Here is an 18,826-nt window from a genome sequence, read left to right as displayed (position 1 = left end):
GACCTTTCACTCGGGGTCGTGCTTTGTGGCGTCGCGATTAGAGCTGCCTCGTGAAGCGGAACCGGGAAATTGGCGACCATTTGAAGCTCAGGCTTTGTGAAGCTACTGCATAAAACATGATGGCATTATGGACTAGGGCATATTCAAGCAGAACAATAATGTCCGCAAGCTGAACGTTGTAAACAGCTAAGTATAAATATGCCCGTTATAATGCAGGAAAAATAACCCCGACCCGATCATGACTAACCCCAACCTGCACCGGCTCGGCTGTCGGAAAACCGGTCCCTCCGCCACCTGCAGTTTGCAGCGCCCCTGCCCACCTCCGCTGCGCCACGTCAATGTGCCTCCCCTGTCCCCCACCAGCCCCCGCGGCACCCCGGCACACCACAGGGAGGGAACAGAACCAAACCGGTCCCCGCCCGCCGCCCGCCGGGCAGCGAAGGGCCCTGACGCCACCGTTTGAGCAGGGTAGTGACGAGTCCCTGGCCCGATGCCATAGCTCGGCAAACGCCGCATCGCTCTGTAGGCTCTCAGTTGGAACGTTCACATGTGCTTCCTCTCAGACAGTTAATTCACTCATCCGTCTACTTGGTGTTTACTTTTCAGCGTTGGCTCAGGTGCCACCGTGCGTTTCAAGACCCATCTTTTCTCCTTGCGAGGGCTTCTTTACGATTGTTGTACCGGTGACGGTAAAACAGGAACGTCATTTTATTCGTAACACGTTTATTTTCGCCGCCATTACGAGCATTGCGACTCGTACTGCGAATTTCGCCACAGTATCTCCGGGAACGGTTTCAGCGCGCGTAGTCACCACCCCATGTCGAGGACCGTTTTTATTTCCCATCAGCCGCGCGGTCCACTCCTAATTCCGGCACTTCATCGGGTGCGGCGCGGGCGGGCAGCGGTTCTCAGGCAGCTCACGTTCTGTTGGGGTGTTCCTTTGAGCCGCGCCCCTCCCCTTCCCTCGCTGTCAGTCGCGTGGCCAGTGCGGTGATTATGGCGGACTGGTGTGCCGATTAGGAGCATGGCGCCACACGGAAGTAACCGGGCGGCCGGCCGAGCCGTGTGGCCAAACTGTAGCGAAGGGAAGGAGCCACGGCCGGCCACCAGCCTTACGCCACCGCGGCCCGGGGGCGGATCGTTACGGCGAGCCACAGATACAAACGAAAATGAAAGTAAGCCGTCGACGAATTGAAACAATGCGAGAATCGCGTGACGCGGTGAAGGGAGACTGACCACCCACTAGAGAAGGTCATTTAAATAATAATTGTTGGAAATGCAGATTGTAATTATTTCCACAGACTTCAACAATGCATTGGTTGGTTTCCATCAGCCCACGTTCCGCACGAGCTCACATCTTCACCCGAGACTTCTTCAAATATAATTACGTGAATTTCAGAGAAACACTTCACGAGAACTTCTCCACCGACTTCTGCAGGCCCCATTGTCCCAAAAGTTGCTCGGCGCCAGGCACGACCGGTCGCGACTCCGCTTGGTCAATGATGTTCAGTCTACGGTCAATGAAGGTCAAGATCGAACGGTGGTGAGCGGCGCAGAATCGCTGATCGATGATGTGGGTGATGAGGGAAGAGAGACTGAAAATAGCAGTGGGCGATAGCTATTTCAGGCTTAATTTTGGATCATCAACAATGATCAACTTTCAGAGTATGAGTGAAGATAAAGTATTAATATTGCCTTCGCTCAACTAAAATTAAAAGACGTAACAAAGACAGCATGCAGACCAGAGACATCTTCCAAACCGTTTATATAACAGCCAAAGACGCACAGCAAGAAAGACATCGGTACATACAACACAAGTTATGGAGGAGATAGGGCACCGTGTATGTAACCATAATCAGCGAACTTGGAACTGCGGGTTGACGGACTCTGATGTTTGTTTGACAGGAAGCGCCCGAGATAAAACGCTAACTCAGTCGAACATAGCGTGCGGTTCAACAGAATGTCGTAACATTCCCGATGAGACAAACCAGAGAGACATTGGCCAGTCCCACAACCACGCCGTCCATCGTCACTGTGGGTAATCTCCCCGGACAAACAGACAAACGATCGAGCCCATCCGATCTGCAGACATCAGTGTTTGTCGGGGAGGCCGGGGCGCCGGTGCAGAAAATTATCGGCTGTTTCGTTTACACGCTTTTTATCGCGGCGTGCACGTGTGTCCTGTTAGCCACCTGCCTGACTAGGAGCCGTCAAAACAGAGGCGGCAGCAGGCATACAACGGCACAGCGGAGCATGATAAAAACCCGGAAGTTTTCTGCGCTCAGAAAAGACTCGTTTTTAGCTTGTTTCACGCTGACGCCCTAAATAAGAGCCCTTTAGTTTACAGCGAGCGTTTCGCAGCTGCTGGATAAAAACCAACCATTACGATTACGTGAAGTGCTCTTGTTGACGAGCCTTCACTTCAAAAGGCATGTACAGAACACAGGCGTTTCGCAACTTCACATCCAGTGCGCACATCAGTCGATGAATACTAAAAAGGAAGTCTCTTCTTTGCCGGCTCGGTCTAAATTTCTTTCACCACAGCCGCCCGACTGTCCCCGCCCGACTAAAACCCTTCTCTTGGCCTCAGTTGACCTCTTTTGACCTCACCTAACCAACCGTTGTCCAGTCCAGCACTGACCACATTCGACCTACATCCCCGTCAGCCCAGTAGCCGTCTCTTCAACCATCTGTCGTCACCGCCGTCTTCCAACCGTGCCAGTCTCTGCATACATCACGTCCATCAATCGCTCCCACAACAGCTGCCGCCAGCTGCCGTCCTCAAAACGTCTTGGTGCACAGTTGGGGGCGGCGGTCACCCAGATAGCTGGAGGGATTTGGGGCGCTGGGGATCGACGGTCGACTGTCCTGACTGGGCCGTGATGGGGCGATACTTCCTGCTTTGAGCCTGTGACAGCAAGCCGGTGTTTCTGACGTGATGTTGTTTGCCAAGCCACATTGATGACGGGACCAGGGAAAAGGGCAAGACATAGTGCCAATAATGTGCTCTACGGATCACAAACGATCAAACAATTCTAGGATCAGTCAAGTACATAAATTCAGACCCAAAGGCTTCTGAGCCAGACATCCTTGAATGCATGCAAGGTGAATAGACTAAATACAATCGACGGCCTTTTAAATATTGTTCTTCCTGTGCTCCTCGTCTCAGAATCCATCTTCTTAAACAAAACATTCCAAGTATCTGCCAATCTGTAATTCATCAAGCCACACCTGCCTTTCTCTCCAGATCCAAGCACCATCCATCTGACGTGGACGAAAGGAATGAAGGTGAATGGCGACCACCCGACCCGTGCAGTGAAGGTGAGCAACATCGGCCAGTTGGGCGTGGTCGCAGTATTCGCCAGACCTGGTGTCCCTCAGAGCACACCGTATACCTGTTAGAGAGCGAGGCGACAGGTGGCGATACTTTACCTAACGGTTCGCGAGGGCTGCACTCACGGTGCATGTCGACCCGACAGCAGTTTCCTGGGGTCCGAGGTAGTTTGTTTGGGTTCAATGAAGTTTGCTGGGGGTTGAGGGCGGTTTGTAGAGAGTATCAAAGTATCAGGAGTTGGATGGAATCCGAATGAGGTCAAAGGAGTTATAAAGTACACATCGGGGAGCACATAAGTTTAGGTAATTTTGTTGAGTTATGAATATCATTTGAAACAAAGTTAATTATTTATGATGACTGCTCCGGTATCGATCATGTATTTGTCTACAAAGGTAAAACGGAGTTGTAAATTGAAGTTTTATGGCCGTAAAATTCAGCTACCTCGTCTCAATACGTAAGCGTCATATTAAACCCACCGACCACGGATCGCTGACCGCTGACCGCTGACCGTGACCATTGACCACACACGGGCCCATGATCCGCCCGCCCCGGTCCACTAATCTCTGTTGGTCCACCACATCTCCCTCCTTTCTCGTGTCGCAACCGGCGACCAGCTGACCAGGTCAGGTCGCGTTCGCCGCCTCTTGCACCATCGGCGCCGCGCTGACCCTTCCCTGATAGGGAAGTGTGCAGAGAGGCTCCGCATAATCCACCAACGGCAAACATAGGCTCGGTATTGAGCAGGTGTGGTGGTCAAGATGGCTGAATGCAGGCTGTCTGTGTTAGCGCTGGCTGCCCAAACATGGCGTAAAGACAGCGGAAGAAATATTATGCAACTCATGGAGCAAAAGCACACACAAATACTGGTCACATGCATTATCGTTGTTGCCTTGGGACACAGGCCAGAGTGGCCAGTTTTATTGACCTCCGTGGACGCCAATTCCGCGGCTCTAATTGGACATGTGCCGGCGCCGGGAGCCGGATATGAGCCCGTTGCCCTGACAGGTCACGTAGCCGCACCGCGCCAGGGTCGGGTCGGGGGAAACGGGGGGGGGGGGGGGTGCCGGGCAACAATGGTGGTCGGATCGTGTCCTCTGACACCAGGACACGCATGGCTACCATGATCAGCGGAAGGTCCGGGTGGCAGGGTCACTCTTTACCAAACCCTCCTCCGTCCAAAGCTGTCGAGCCAACTTCATCGACCTCGTCATAACATGGCGAACAGACATGACTGGATAATAAGCATGCGGCGGTGTTCATACCTTCAATACTTTGACTCGGTAACGTCACTGAAGACAGGAGGTCCGGTCCCAGTGAGATGGAATCACACTGGGCCGGATAGGCCTCTCATCACGTCAGCACGAGCCCAATGACTCACAGAGTCGTGGCTTAGCTCAGGACCGGTCTTTACCACTCGCCGCCCGCCCGCCACAGCCTGTTCACCTGCTATTCAACCAGCCGGCCAGTCAGCCGGTCGGGCGGACGGCTCGGTTAGAAAGACTGAAAGGGTGGGCTGCAATAGGCTGGGTCACGGTCACCGGCGGATTCAAATGGACAGACGAGTCTCAGACGAGCGCAGACAGGCGGACGGAAAACTGGTTGGATCGATAGTAAGTAAGACTGGTTAGATCGCATGGAATATTCAGTTGACGGGCAGTGATTGGGTCTGAAATCCAATCAGCCACGGTATGACACTTCACGATAAGGTTCGGAGAAGCTCAGTAACCAGAAGCACTGCTCAGTACGGCCGGTACGGCGAAGCACGCCCTGCTACGGCCCGCCACGGCCAGCACGGCTCACCACGGCCGACCGAGGCGCTCGGGTGGCCCTGAGAGACCGGCTTAGAGAGCGGAATGTAGACCAGTCACGGCCGAACTGACACCGGTGCCGCCCGATGGACTATTGTTCAGTGGCGACATCCATGATCCAGCTCACAGCGGCTACGTTCACTGAGAGATTATCACCTGTCTAGTTAGGGTGGGGTGAGCTAGGTTAGTTGTTCAAAATAATCTGGGGGATAAAAAGCAGATAGTGTGTTGCTTCACACCGGATTATTGCAAGAGTTACCTTGCTTTGGACGCATTTCAATATGCTGTAGGTACTCAACAATGGTAGAAAAAGCTAGGAGAAACGGAATCCTTACTCAATTATAAGCTTCATTGCAGCCAAACGATTCTATACCTAGAAAAGAAATATCGATCTTTTAAATGAGTTTATTAGTTTCAGCTCACGAACCAGTCTCAGGTAGCTGAACGGCCTGAAGTAACAGTCGATTGTTTTACTCTGAACGTCCCAACGATCGCAAAGCAAACAGGGCGCAGCTGCATTCGGGTGTGCCACGTACCCCAGTACGTCCCCGGGCACGATCAGGTGTTCAATGTCACCACGATCGAGGCACAAGCAGTAAAACGTGCAGATGTTTTCGAGAGGGGCGGCGGTACCTGCAGCTCAGAGGGGCCTGCTTTTCATGTCGTACCGTTCGATGTGCCGTACCTTCGTGTCGTGTCGTACCGTTCATCCGTTCTGTGCCTGTCGTACCTCCGTGTCGTGTCGTACCATCCGTCCGTGCCAGTTCTGTCATACCCCGACCACTGTATCGCGTGTCACAGAGGAGGGAGCGCCCCTTGTCGCGTCGTTGCTGCATGTCACCGCTGCGGGCGGTGGCATTCCTGAGGCTCTTCAGTACTTTACTTTAGTACTTTAGGCCGTTCAGCTACCTGAGTCTGGTTCGTGAACTGAAACTAATAAACTCATTTTGAAATCTATCTTTCTTTGCTATGTATAGAATCCTTTGGCTGTATCGAAGCTTATCATGGAGTAACAATTCCGTTCTCCTTTTTATACCGTTGTTGAGTACAGCGGCTCCGTTGGCTCAAGGTAGAGCAGCTGATCGACTACCACACCGTGTGTGCGCTGGCGAGTGTTATCGTGACCCAGCAGCCTGAGTATACCTATGTGGAACTATTGGACCGAGATCGAGCCAAAGGCACACCTACAGAACGAGACAAGCCGATCTATTCAGCCGCCCCAACATACGCACTGAATCCGGTAAGCGGAGAATGTGTTACCGTGGCGTGACACTGCTCAACGGTATGGGGGCAGATCCCTGTGAGCCCGAGTTCCGTAGAGCTGTCAGAGCGGTCGTCGGATCTGTCGATCCTCAGTGATGATCGTAGTAAGTTGATGTATGAGTGGTATGCGTGTGGAACGTGAATGTGGCCTAAATTCGTCCTTTTTGTACTTGTAACTGACGTGAAAGAGTGAAAAGCCATGGTGATTGGACTTCTTTTGAATAAATCTGAATTCTGAATTCTGAATTCTGCTCACCACCAACTCGTCACTTGTAGAAACAGCGATACTCCTCCTAAGTTCAGCTCAGCTTAGTTACAACCCGTCCCGGTCGCCTCTCAACAGTCAACTTTGATCGGATTCAATTATAACTCAATCACTATCCTGTTTCCACTCTCTCATCTTCATTGGGATCAGTAATCGGCTCCACGATGCTTCATAATTTGTAACAGTTGTCTGTATTTCCGTTTGATAGACCCATATGATTCAGAAAGTTATCGTGCTTATTCGTTTGAATATAGAGCATATCAAACAAGGGGTGGTTAAACCGTGCATGAGAAACCGGGAACATGTCGCATCGCTGAAACATCCGATCTAATCGGCATGCACTCCAAAGTAATGGGTACTGATAAGAAGAAGGCATACGGGAACAAGCCCAGTACTCTCTAGCTCAGCAAGCGGTAGCCCTGTGACAGGTGCAGTTGACTTGATGCGTCTGCTCCTGTATCCGGTCCCAAAGACAACTCAACAACACTTCAAACGACTGTGCTAACTGCTAACAACAGCCATAGTCCTAGCAACAGTCACAAATGCATTCAAGCTGAACGTCCTATCGAAAACCCTCTCCCTCTGGATATTTATATATCGATGGCTGCCACCTAGTCGCCACAAGAAGTCACGTTACCTTCACCATCCTCAGCCCCATGCAGTAGAAGTGGCCTAACTAACCCCTGGACGGGAGTCAGCCGCCGAATTACCAGCTGGAACAGATCGCCCACCGCTGCAATAGAGCAATTCAGCACCGTGCTACGCTGTTGCAACGTGACACCACTTATCGTGGGATATTTGTTGGTTAGTTAAACAGCGACAGTCAAATAAATTACACGTGGTAAAGTATACACTTATGAGCAGAGTTGGCGAACATATGATAAACATTTATAAGCCTAAAGCGCCAATGTTAAGCGTTCACAAGCAATGAAGCATCGCAAATAAAATGTCACTAAAATGACACATTAAACAACGAATGGAGCATACGCCAACACAACCAGACATATAGGTACCCTCCACCATCCTCTTATCCACGCCTTGCACCATTCGCAGCGATCCAACCAAACCTCGTCACTCCGCTCATAACATCACGTCGTCACGTTCAGCGACCGCGGGCCTGCAGCGGTGACTGGTGACACTGTGACGGGTGACAATGTGACGGGTGATATTGTGACGGGTGATATTGTGACGGGTGACATTGTGGCGGGTGACATTGTGGCGGGTGACATTGTGACGGGTGACGGGCGACACGGTCGGAATGCGGCCGTCACACCCACCGGGGCGGAGGACGGACACGGTAACGCAGGCTTTCAGGACGGGCAGACTCACCAGCGCAGTGGCGATAGGCAGACAAACGCAAAGGTTAAACAGCCAGCCCAGCCAGTTAGCCAGACACACAAGCAGGCACACCGACACACCATCGACCGGATAGTGACGCCGACGACAAGAGACACAGACACACGGACTCCCGAGGTTATCTCACAGTGACCAGCGCGAGTAAGCTGACATGTAGATCTACAGACACACAAGATAGGCAGGCAGACTCACGGACAGGCAGTTCAGACACAGTGCAGATGCGTGAGAGGACAAGGCTGCATAGCGGAAACTTGTTTAATCTGAAGAACGTTTCCAAGATGAGGACTGAAGAGGGCGTACGAGCAAAGGCGGTATGCAGGAATAATAATAGCAGTTAGGGGGCATGATTGAGAGAATTATCAACATTGACTGGCATGCAGAAGAAAAAGAGAGCAGCTGCAGAAGTAGATTGAGGAGAGGTAACATACACAACAGTCATCAGAAGCCCCAGCCAAGAGACAGATTGCAACATCAACAAGAGCGTGCATTACGGAGAATTGAGCACTCATCCAGCCTCTAAACAGCAAGACAAGTGATAAAACGACTGTTTGCAGCGAGCAGTAGCAGCATTTTATCAAAAGGAGGAACGGTAGCTATGTTTACAACAAACGTGTAACAAGCTTCACGGGAACAGATGCAACCAAAACAACAACAAGCTAGAAGAACATCTGCCCAATGCAAGGGGACCGTGACCGGTAGCATCCTTCACTAGCCAATCAGCATTTCCGAGGACTGTCGTGTTCGATATTAATTTAGATGGCAGTTTGGCGATGGATCTATAAAAAAGAAACGGTCCAGCTGGCTGTAGCGGTTTTCCGATCAGAGACACAGGAACTCCACACCGCTAAACAATACCATCCCTGGAGTCTAGAAAAAAAAAACGAAACCCTCTGGCCGTTCGCTAAAGTCGAGTTCGTGGGTCTGGTCAGCTTCACGGCTAGCCGAGCACAGCATTTCACGGAAACCCCAATTCGACCAGTTCTGTAGAACTGATACCACGAATCTCCCGATCAGAGTTCGAGCCCAATCCTGGTTTATTTTGCACATCTGTTGCTCGCCTTTGTGAGTGTCAGTCTCGGAATTCCACCTGGCGCCGATCGCTGAGTGGGTGCAGACTTCCATCGACACCTCCCTGTGAGCGTTACCGGCAGCCGTCTGTAGGACCGACCGCCGGAAACGTCCGCCGAAATTGATGACCGACACCGGCAGATGTGGTGGTAAATGACCGACGGTCGACGGCTACCGGTGCCGCCGCCGACGGGCGTTTCCCAGCGACGCCAGCGACGGGAACGGTGAGCTGGGACTGCCAGAAGGTGCTACTGAGAGCAAGCACCAGGGGAGCTGGAGGCACCTGGTGCCAAAGTCGGTCGGTGATTCGTGTCATTCAGAGTCAATTTATAGCAACTGCGGAATCATCACGATTCCATTTCACACCAGCTGACATAACACATATTTCAGCACAAGCCCTGGCATCAGTTCTCCCTGCTTTATCAGCATTTTGGCTGGGTGATCTCAGCTTCCGATGCAACAGCTCAGTCTGCTGACTGATCAGCAGCTGACTGCAGCCGGTCAGCAGCTATCCGCTGACCCAGCAGCCCCCGATCTGATTCAGACGGGTGCAGCCCTGCCGTTCCCCATTACCTCCAGGACCCTGAGGGGTGATTGGCGCCGTGCACCTCTTACAAAACCGTCCGGTCACGGCGCCCCGGGTACCGGGCGCGTCAGGCGGCCCGACTGTTAACACTTCCGTCCCGGTATCTGATGGATTCTGGTCCATTGACGTCATTGTAGGGGCCACACCCACCACCTATTACAGCCACGCCCCCAGACACGGTGACAAGGGCTTGATGGAATGAAATGACTCTGGATAAAAGAGAAATGAAATTGCGTGAACCTGATGTGTCGCTAAGCAATGTTTCAAGCTATTGCAAAATTGAGTCCTTGCCGTTGATAAGGTCAACCTCATATTTCGGATATTTCTACGCCATTCATATCGGTAGAATATATCCTCTTTACACCACTGGGAAATCAAAATAGTTGAATAAAATCTAACCAGGTTGATAGTTGATACTACCGACCATGCAAGACCAGAGAACGCACGCAATTGCATATCCCATACCACCATGTGTGGCGCTATTGAACACCGCAGTTGCATTTCTGAGTGTCTGGCAAACAGGAGCGTCGATTGACCGCCGCCCCGGGAGCAGCCATGAGCCAGATTGGATTGCCCTTCGCCTCGAACACAGCCCTCCTGGCGCGTACAAATGTCACATCTGAGCAGTCAGGAGCACTACGGAGCGCTCTTCCGAGCCAGCTCACGGTCCCGACCGTTCCCGCCCGCTATCGCCTGTTTGCGGGGGGTTGTCATCACGTGAATTAATGAGCAGACCTCATGCGACGGGCCGCGGGCCGCGCGTACCACACGGGACGAGTGCGTCGTTCGCGGCGCAGAGGAGACGTTACCAGCGCAGATGTGGGTGCGGGACGAGAGGGGAAAATCTCCGCGGGAATGGCACACGAGAAGAAACAAACAGCCAGCGGTTCGGGTCATATATAACGGCCCCAGCGGGCCCGAGGGTGGATGGGCGGGTCGGACGGTAACAGGGAGGGACCCGTGAGTCACTGGCCGAAGGCAGAGCGGAAGGAGAGGGGAGAGGCTGGGATTGGTTACGAAATGGGCCCCAGATGTGGCCCGCGGGCGGCCGGCACCGCTTCTGATCAAGATGTAGGGTTAGGAGAATTGTTTATCGTGCGGCGGTTGCGAGAATGGATCAACAAAGGCCTGGTGTCAGCTGGTGAGTGATGGATCTTAGATGACGGCCGCACTACACGAGACATGGGACTACTTTTTAGTCTTGTATTTGTGCCTGATACTATGCGATGCAGCCAACACTATGCGATTACACAATTATGCCACAGGATTCGCGAGGAATCGGGAGTTTACATCGCATGTTTGGCTAGAACCAGATCCACTGTTTGATGACAGAGGGCTCAGGGCTCGTTTTGAGGAAAACGATATTTTTGTTCCGATCTTCTTGCAACATGTCGATGGTAACATCACTGTAGATCCAGCGACCACAATTCCGCCGGACAAGTTCCAATCACGGTATCTGCGCCTAGAATCCAGATACTGGTCCGAAACTGAGTCAAACCACAGTCATATTCTGTCCGAACCACGACCGACCAGTCACACCAAACCAGACCCCAACCAATGGCCTTGGCTCTCCCGGTGACTCATCCCACCAGCAATTCACGGCGGATTTGTGACCAATGACGTCACGGGGGACTGCGATTGATGACGTCACAGTGGCTGTTCTGTCGACAGCGCGGTGGACCCATGTTTACGGCAGGCAGCACGTAGTTGAGTTCGGGACATTCCGAGCTATGCAGTATGCAGGACCGGGCGGCCTCCCAGAGGCGCAGGCATGGTTGATAGACAGGCCGCCTCCCGTTCCCCGCTCCGTGGTGGAGAGCACGATATGCACGGACAAAGGGGTGCAAAGTACGGGGTGAATGGGTGAGGCAGATATTACCGGTTCGTACCGGTTCTGGGCCAACCACCACCCAAACTAGCCAAGCCATGCATTATGTCGAGGTACCATTGCCAGGAGTGGGGATAGCAGCCACAACGTCAGTTCGCCATAAAATGCAGGCACGTAATTCAGAGCAGGGACAGATATTGCAACAGGGACCAGACCAGACGTCTGGGAACAGCGGCGAACATCGCGCCATGTCACACAAGGCAGAGACCGCAACCAAAAAGACAAGAGTGTAACGAGACGAGGTCCAAAAGTTGAGAATGGGCGAAAAACTCCCTTTGTAACTGAACAACGATCGATAGACATCGACACAGATACAGAAGTCGTTAATGATTTGATAAGAAATGCTGTTAACTGGCAGAATCACGAAAATTTCTGTCTTTTAACCAGACATTTAGCATCTAAAGCGGTAATAGTTGGTGCGGTAGTTGCAGTGATAGGGCATGCAGTGGACTTGGAGCAAAGGATAATCAACAATATGCTTGTTTGCTTGTTTATTTGGTCTGGCATACCGATCATCAATCCCTTCAGAACGTCAACATGGCTAAAATAAACAAATAGACATGGACCCGGGGATAAAATAAACGGAGCACCGTTATGGCAGAACATGAATGCTCGGCAACAATTTTCGAATAAGAATAAGAACTTAAGGAAAACCATTGTGGCGAAGAATTACACATACACTAAAGCGAGGATGACGACAAAACCTAAAATACCGCACGTTTTAGCGTCAGTTTCAGTCATGAGTCACCGCTTCCTTCCTTCAGCTGACCACAGACAACTCGCGAATTCTCTCCCTCGCAATGTTCAATACTGAGTCATAACACCATATAAGGTGTGAGAAATATTTTTGGTGAGTATTTTCTATCCGACCAGTGGCTTCTATCCGAACAGTGGAAGCTGGACAGCCACGGCTGACTGTTGTTCTGTTGGCGGGCCAGCGCTGCCTCCCACCGGCCACCATACGATGACGGCCGCCGGAGACCGAGCACCGGTACCACCGGACAAAAAGTGGAATCGGCAAGGCCGGGCTAGCGACTGTCTGCAGATCGGCAGAGAAGAGCTGAGCTGCACCTACGCTGCAGGGCAACTACCGACTGCAGTGGCTTTACCTGTTTTTGTGTGACCAGCGAGGAATAAAATGGGCGCGAGACGGAGCAGCGAGACACTCCTCACACAGTCCACACCACGTTCGACAACACCCACTCTGCAACACTCCACTCAACATGCACAAGTAAGTACCTACGTAAGAATGACTCAGACCGGACGGTCTGCCCCAGCCAGCTCTCTTGGAGCTGTGCTGTGGGGACAAGGTGACGTGATGTCTTCTAGGAAGTCCGTTTAACTTGCCGAACTATTCGGTATATGGTTGAACTGTTTGTTTTGTCTTTCGGCTAACCATTCGGTTATCTCTTTCGGCTTTTTGTTTGGTGACCGTTGACCGCCGTTGTCCGGTCTCACTGCGCTGTTTGTGTTTCAGCCTGCCCGCCATCATGACGCTGACCAGGGAGCCGATTGGCTCGGCTTGGCGGCAGCAGGCTGTTCTTTCGACACTCTTCCGTCTTCTTCGATATCAGCCTGTGCTAATGCAACGGCTATTCGTGCAGGACTGATTTTCGGCCTTGTCTCGTTTAATGACTCGATCGCTTCCTTTTGACATTTTGGTTTCGACCTCATCTTTTGGCTCATTTCAATATATCTACTTTTAACTCATGTTCACGTCTGTATGGTGGATGGTGTTGGGAACGAAGGAGGGAAAGGAACCAGAAACACACATATATCGATCGCGTTTTCATCAGTAATACCCCTAGACAGCATATAGAGTAAAAGATTGAAGAATATAATCCCCTAGACAACAGATAAATAATCAGGATGCAATGTAGGCTATACAAAGGGACCACTTTCAAATTACATTGGGGGCTCGTCCGGGATCTCAAACTCTGTTCTGCTCGAACAGGACCCTGATTATATATGCTTCTGATTCATTGCATGTTCTTGCTTGTAAAGTTTTCAGGTTCTTTGTTGTTCCAGAATGATTCGTCGTTGGTGTAACTTGCTGCTCGTGGTTCGTAAACTTTCCGTTTCACCGTGTTCTGAATTGACTGGTCACAATTTGTGTATTTCCAGTTGCCTTTATTTGATGGTGAATGGCTCGAGTTCCAGACTCTACTAGGTTCGTCAGGCCAATTGTTGGTCCGCATGCTGCATGGACAACCTACATTGGACGCACCGTCGAGGTCGCCATCTCTTGAAGTTCATTTGATTCAGGTTAGTCTTGCTTGCTTCTGTGGGTCTACTTACTTTGCCTTCTGGGTATACGCTATTCGGTCGTATGCCTCGCAAATTAATTCGTTCGCATCGTTGGCATGACAGCAAATGGCTACCTAACTTCATAGGAGGTATAAATGAATGTCCTAATATGCGCCATTGATTACATCCATTCGATTCCTTAGACTTGAAAATATGTTTGGATGATACAGGACTTGGTATTCTTGAACTTTATTAAGAAGTTGCCCGTATAAGGTGCTCATATAATGCCGACTTGGTGTTGTTGAGCTGGTCCGTAGGTTTGATCTGATAACTTCGACTTGGTGTTATTGAGATTTGTCTTGACCTTTAATGCTCAGATGTTACTGACTTGGCTTTAGGGAGCTAACACTGACTTCGTTGCCATGACACGTTCTGATGATACCGACTTGGTGTCATTGAACTTTGGGGTAGTTGCCATAGGACGTCAGTGACCAGGTGCATGGCAGCACAGTGGTCAGCTAGCGTATTCGGGGCAATAACCATCCACAGATAAAACATCGCGAGTTCGATCATCTGATCGCCAAACCGGATATGCGATTTGATCAGTGTTTTCAAGATCGCTGAAGTATCCCATGATCAAGGTTTCCGGAGTTCAGAGGTCCGTTGACATAACCTTACATGGCCCTGACACAGTCCGAAGTGTCATTGTGACTGAGTGGATTGATGCCTCGCTGACATGATTAGTTATTCTTTTGTGGTTTTACTTGTTGTTTGGGTTTTAATTATTGTTTCATGGAGTTGTTTCATGGCTGAGTTGTTGACAAGGTTCAGTGGAACAAAATCGGTTCAATGTTTCACAGTTTGAGATGTCATTTATTTGTGAGAGTACAACGTCGTTTACATCTATTCAGTTCTTACACAGGAATTTCAACATTTCAGAGCATGTGGCAGGTTTCCGGCAAGTCGAATTCGGGTGAAGTAATTCTCTCTGTGTTAGACACTTTGCCCTAGTTGATAGGTAAATTTCGTATTAATTAGTCATTATTGGTTAACATTGGATGGCAATATACCTTTGCTTCGGTTCAAACAGACAGTCATCTCATCAGTCAGTTGAGGGTTGTGATTTGTGAAGATAATCCCAGTCAACATTGGTGATACTCCCGTCCAGTTGGGAAGTATTTGACAGAATGATAAACGCATCTGTTATTTGGCGGGTGATGTGCTGGGCCAGAAATGTGGTTTCCGTTTATTGAGTAGGTCGTGCCGTCTGCCTACGTCCCTGAGAGAAGGGCGAGTGCTAGGTAGGACGTGCAGCCTACAGACGTCTCTTGGAGGAGGACGTCACCGGACCGTCTGCTCGCGTGGAGCAGGACGGCAGTCGCTGCCCGGACGCGTAGGAGCTGAGGAGAACTGGTGATAGGGCCTGCCCCACCTATCTACCAGAGTTGAGCAGCATGGCAGAGGGTGGTCCTCTGGGGGTCCATGCCCACCGAACATACACCGGCCGGGTATGGGTGGAATTCTCGGTCAGCTTACGCTCTAGGCATAAGGGCTGGGCGTGCAGTGACGGGAGCAGCAGGTCACTGGCACAAGCGACAATCCATGCTGAGGAGGTGTTCCTAGTATGTGAAAAACGGAACCATTTGAGCGTGTAAGGCGGCAAACCCCACCGCAAATACACTGCTACCGGAGTATAAAGAGTCGAACACTCCGGCGACTACAAGAGAGAGGCCAGCAGCAAACCCGACTAACAGCTTATATGTTTCAGAAGGTGACGTCGATAGGAAAGGTGTCTTATTGGGTGATGACGACTCGATTGCTCGAATTTGTTGCACAGGTGCTGCAGGTACAGCAAACCTGACCAGAAGCTTTATTGTTTCAGAAGATGACATCGATAGGAAAGGTGTCTTAGGATGATGACTCGGTTGCTTTGCTTCATTTGCACAGGTGTTGCAGAAGCAGCAAAACCGATCGACAGTTTACTTGTTTCAGAAGTTGACTGCAGCGTCGATAAGAAAGGTGACTCGTTTGCTGTGCTTCGTTGCACAGATGTTGCAGAAACAGCAAACCCGACAAACGGCTAATATGTGAGTACACTTCAGGTGACTGCAGAGGGAAAGACAGTGGTTAAGGGGGAAAGTGGTTTTCGTCTCGTTTTATCTCCATTCCATGGCAGGAGGTAAGACGACTCGAATCCTTGCTTAGTTGCACTTCGCAAGTCATAGCAAGTGCAGAACTCTTCAGGAGCCCAGTCCATGGCTCATCTTAAAGGTGGAAGATATACTTATACGCTTCATGTCCTTATTCATCGAAAATGAATGCGTGGGTCTTGCGGTCGAGATACCGTGGCAAAGACAAATAATAATTCGGCCCAACAGCAGTCACAACGTGAGCTGACTGAAGCCGAAAGGTTTCGATTTCAGCGCAGGTACGAGGTACGAGACGTCCCGAGAAGGTCTGGCCGGTAGAGCTAAACCGAGTAGCACCGCAACGGTAAAGTAAAAATCAATGAAATGCTGGCTTGGTTGCATTGTCTCGAATTAGCGAATAACAAGTATGTTAACGGCATGTTAACGGTTTTAAGCAAGGTTCTGGAGTAACATCAACTGTGCAAACTGACCACGCCGTTTCCTGTGTAACGTGAAGCCTATGCAGTTAAGATCTGCAACCCTAGATAACTCGTTCAGCACTCGTTTGAATTATTGACAATCCTAAGTCTGAACGATGAGCCCACGTCTTGTTTCATGAAAGGTGTACCTACCAGCTGTTGTGGCTAACTTTCGTTGTATTGTCTGCAACAGACACCACACCGAGTGGAGGTCCTGATGGATTTATCCGACCCTGTATGGAGCGCCACCGACTCGTGAGTGACCAGCGACGGTGATGTCGGGTCACGAACAAAGTAAGGACAACCTTTGAGATCGAAAGATCAAAAGCCAACGGGCATGTGCTCACTTGTTAAAGTAAAGCAGATGAGTTTGCTACAATCTACTTCAGAGTATGCATGAAGGTCGTGATAAGGGTCAGTTGGTGCTTGAGGTACAAGTTATGGTGAAGCAACAATCTTGTGCATTGCCTTGAATCTAGATCCAGCGACAATCAATGGATCTGTGCAGACCAAAGATGCGCGGGCATAGTACCGGCATAGCCATAGGACATGGACAAACTGCTCGTGTGCTGCGCCTCTCAATGTCCTCAGGTCATTGGCGCCATAGCAGCAGAGCGAGTCCTACACAGGTATCTGAGATACCAGAAGGTCTACAGGCACAACGAACCTCTCGGCATGACAGATTGACTTCAACCCTAACAACTCACCCGAGCCCTTAGGTCCCACATCTCGATGCTGACTGCTGCCAGAAGTCTGAGCCGCATCCTTCTGTTATGACAGAGGCAAACGATCACTCGCCCATTGACTGTAACTTATCTTCCTCCATGCGTGGCAATTCAGAGCAGACGGATGGACACATCACGCTAACGCTCGGGAATTTTAAAGCCCAAGCCCGTATTGGGAATTGTTAACATGAGTACCTTTCATATTACATGGCGTGTTCCTCTGCTAATCCTTTTCGGTTAGCCCCGATATTCCTTATCCTTGAAACTGTCACAGGTCAGTAGCAAGATGTGGTTCCCAGAATAGCATAAATGTAAATATGCTTTGGTTGCTTTACCAGTATTTGGCATCAAGCAGCAGTACCAATTTGCAGTGCTTGGGTTATTGAAGCCATACGATCTGATGAAGTTATGATCAATTAAGATTCAAGCTACTTAGTACTTTGTATTTTGTACTAAAGTCATATTTTTAGGAAGATACAAAACGGTTTAAGACAGAGGGTTTGTCGCATTTGACTTATCAACGAGTCAAACTCAATTTAGACTGTGAACCATCTAACTATTACGTATGTGTACCCGTTCATCCCCAAAGGTTACAGTTCTTCGTTCGCTATAAAAATGGAAGGGATGTGAGAAATATTTTTGGTGAGTATTTTCTATCCGACCAGTGGCTTCTATCCGAACAGTGGAAGCTGGACAGCCACGGCTGACTGTTGTTCTGTTGGCGGGCCAGCGCTGCCTCCCACCGGCCACCATACGATGACGGCCGCCGGAGACCGAGCACCGGTACCACCGGACAAAAAGTGGAATCGGCAAGGCCGGGCTAGCGACTGTCTGCAGATCGGCAGAGAAGAGCTGAGCTGCACCTACGCTGCAGGGCAACTACCGACTGCAGTGGCTTTACCTGTTTTTGTGTGACCAGCGAGGAATAAAATGGGCGCGAGACGGAGCAGCGAGAGACACTCCTCACACAGTCCACACCACGTTCGACAACACCCACTCTGCAACACTCCACTCAACATGCACAAGTAAGTACCTACGTAAGAATGACTCAGACCGGACGGTCTGCCCCAGCCAGCTCTCTTGGAGCTGTGCTGTGGGGACAAGGTGACGTGATGTCTTCTAGGAAGTCCGTTTAACTTGCCGAACTATTCGGTATATGGTTGAACTGTTTGTTTTGTCTTTCGGCTAACCATTCGGTTATCTCTTTCGGCTTTTTGTTTGGTGACCGTTGACCGCCGTTGTCCGGTCTCACTGCGCTGTTTGTGTTTCAGCCTGCCCGCCATCATGACGCTGACCAGGGAGCCGATTGGCTCGGCTTGGCGGCAGCAGGCTGTTCTTTCGACACTCTTCCGTCTTCTTCGATATCAGCCTGTGCTAATGCAACGGCTATTCGTGCAGGACTGATTTTCGGCCTTGTCTCGTTTAATGACTCGATCGCTTCCTTTTGACATTTTGGTTTCGACCTCATCTTTTGGCTCATTTCAATATATCTACTTTTAACTCATGTTCACGTCTGTATGGTGGATGGTGTTGGGAACGAAGGAGGGAAAGGAACCAGAAACACACATATATCGATCGCGTTTTCATCAGTAATACCCCTAGACAGCATATAGAGTAAAAGATTGAAGAATATAATCCCCTAGACAACAGATAAATAATCAGGATGCAATGTAGGCTA

General features: G+C 50.4%; 1 protein-coding gene and 1 long non-coding RNA gene across 2 annotated transcripts in view; one reads left to right on the top strand and one right to left on the bottom strand.

Annotated features, from left to right (window-relative positions):
• LOC122366623 (serine/arginine repetitive matrix protein 2-like) overlaps nucleotides 1–18,826 on the bottom strand; it is an 84,471-nt gene that overhangs the window by 58,596 nt on the left and 7,049 nt on the right. The gene's annotated exons all lie outside the window — the stretch shown is intronic.
• On the top strand, nucleotides 12,409–18,652 carry LOC122366626. The gene is made up of 2 exons (XR_006253921.1): nucleotides 12,409–16,243; nucleotides 16,617–18,652. It is a non-coding gene; the product is annotated as an uncharacterized LOC122366626 (long non-coding RNA).

Source organism: Amphibalanus amphitrite, unplaced genomic scaffold, assembly GCF_019059575.1.
Source record: "Amphibalanus amphitrite isolate SeventyFive unplaced genomic scaffold, NRLGWU_Aamphi_draft 000820F_arrow, whole genome shotgun sequence".
Lineage (NCBI taxonomy): Eukaryota > Metazoa > Arthropoda > Thecostraca > Balanomorpha > Balanidae > Amphibalanus > Amphibalanus amphitrite.
Note: the sequence above shows the minus strand (reverse complement) of the source record. Positions and strands in the feature narration are given on the sequence as shown.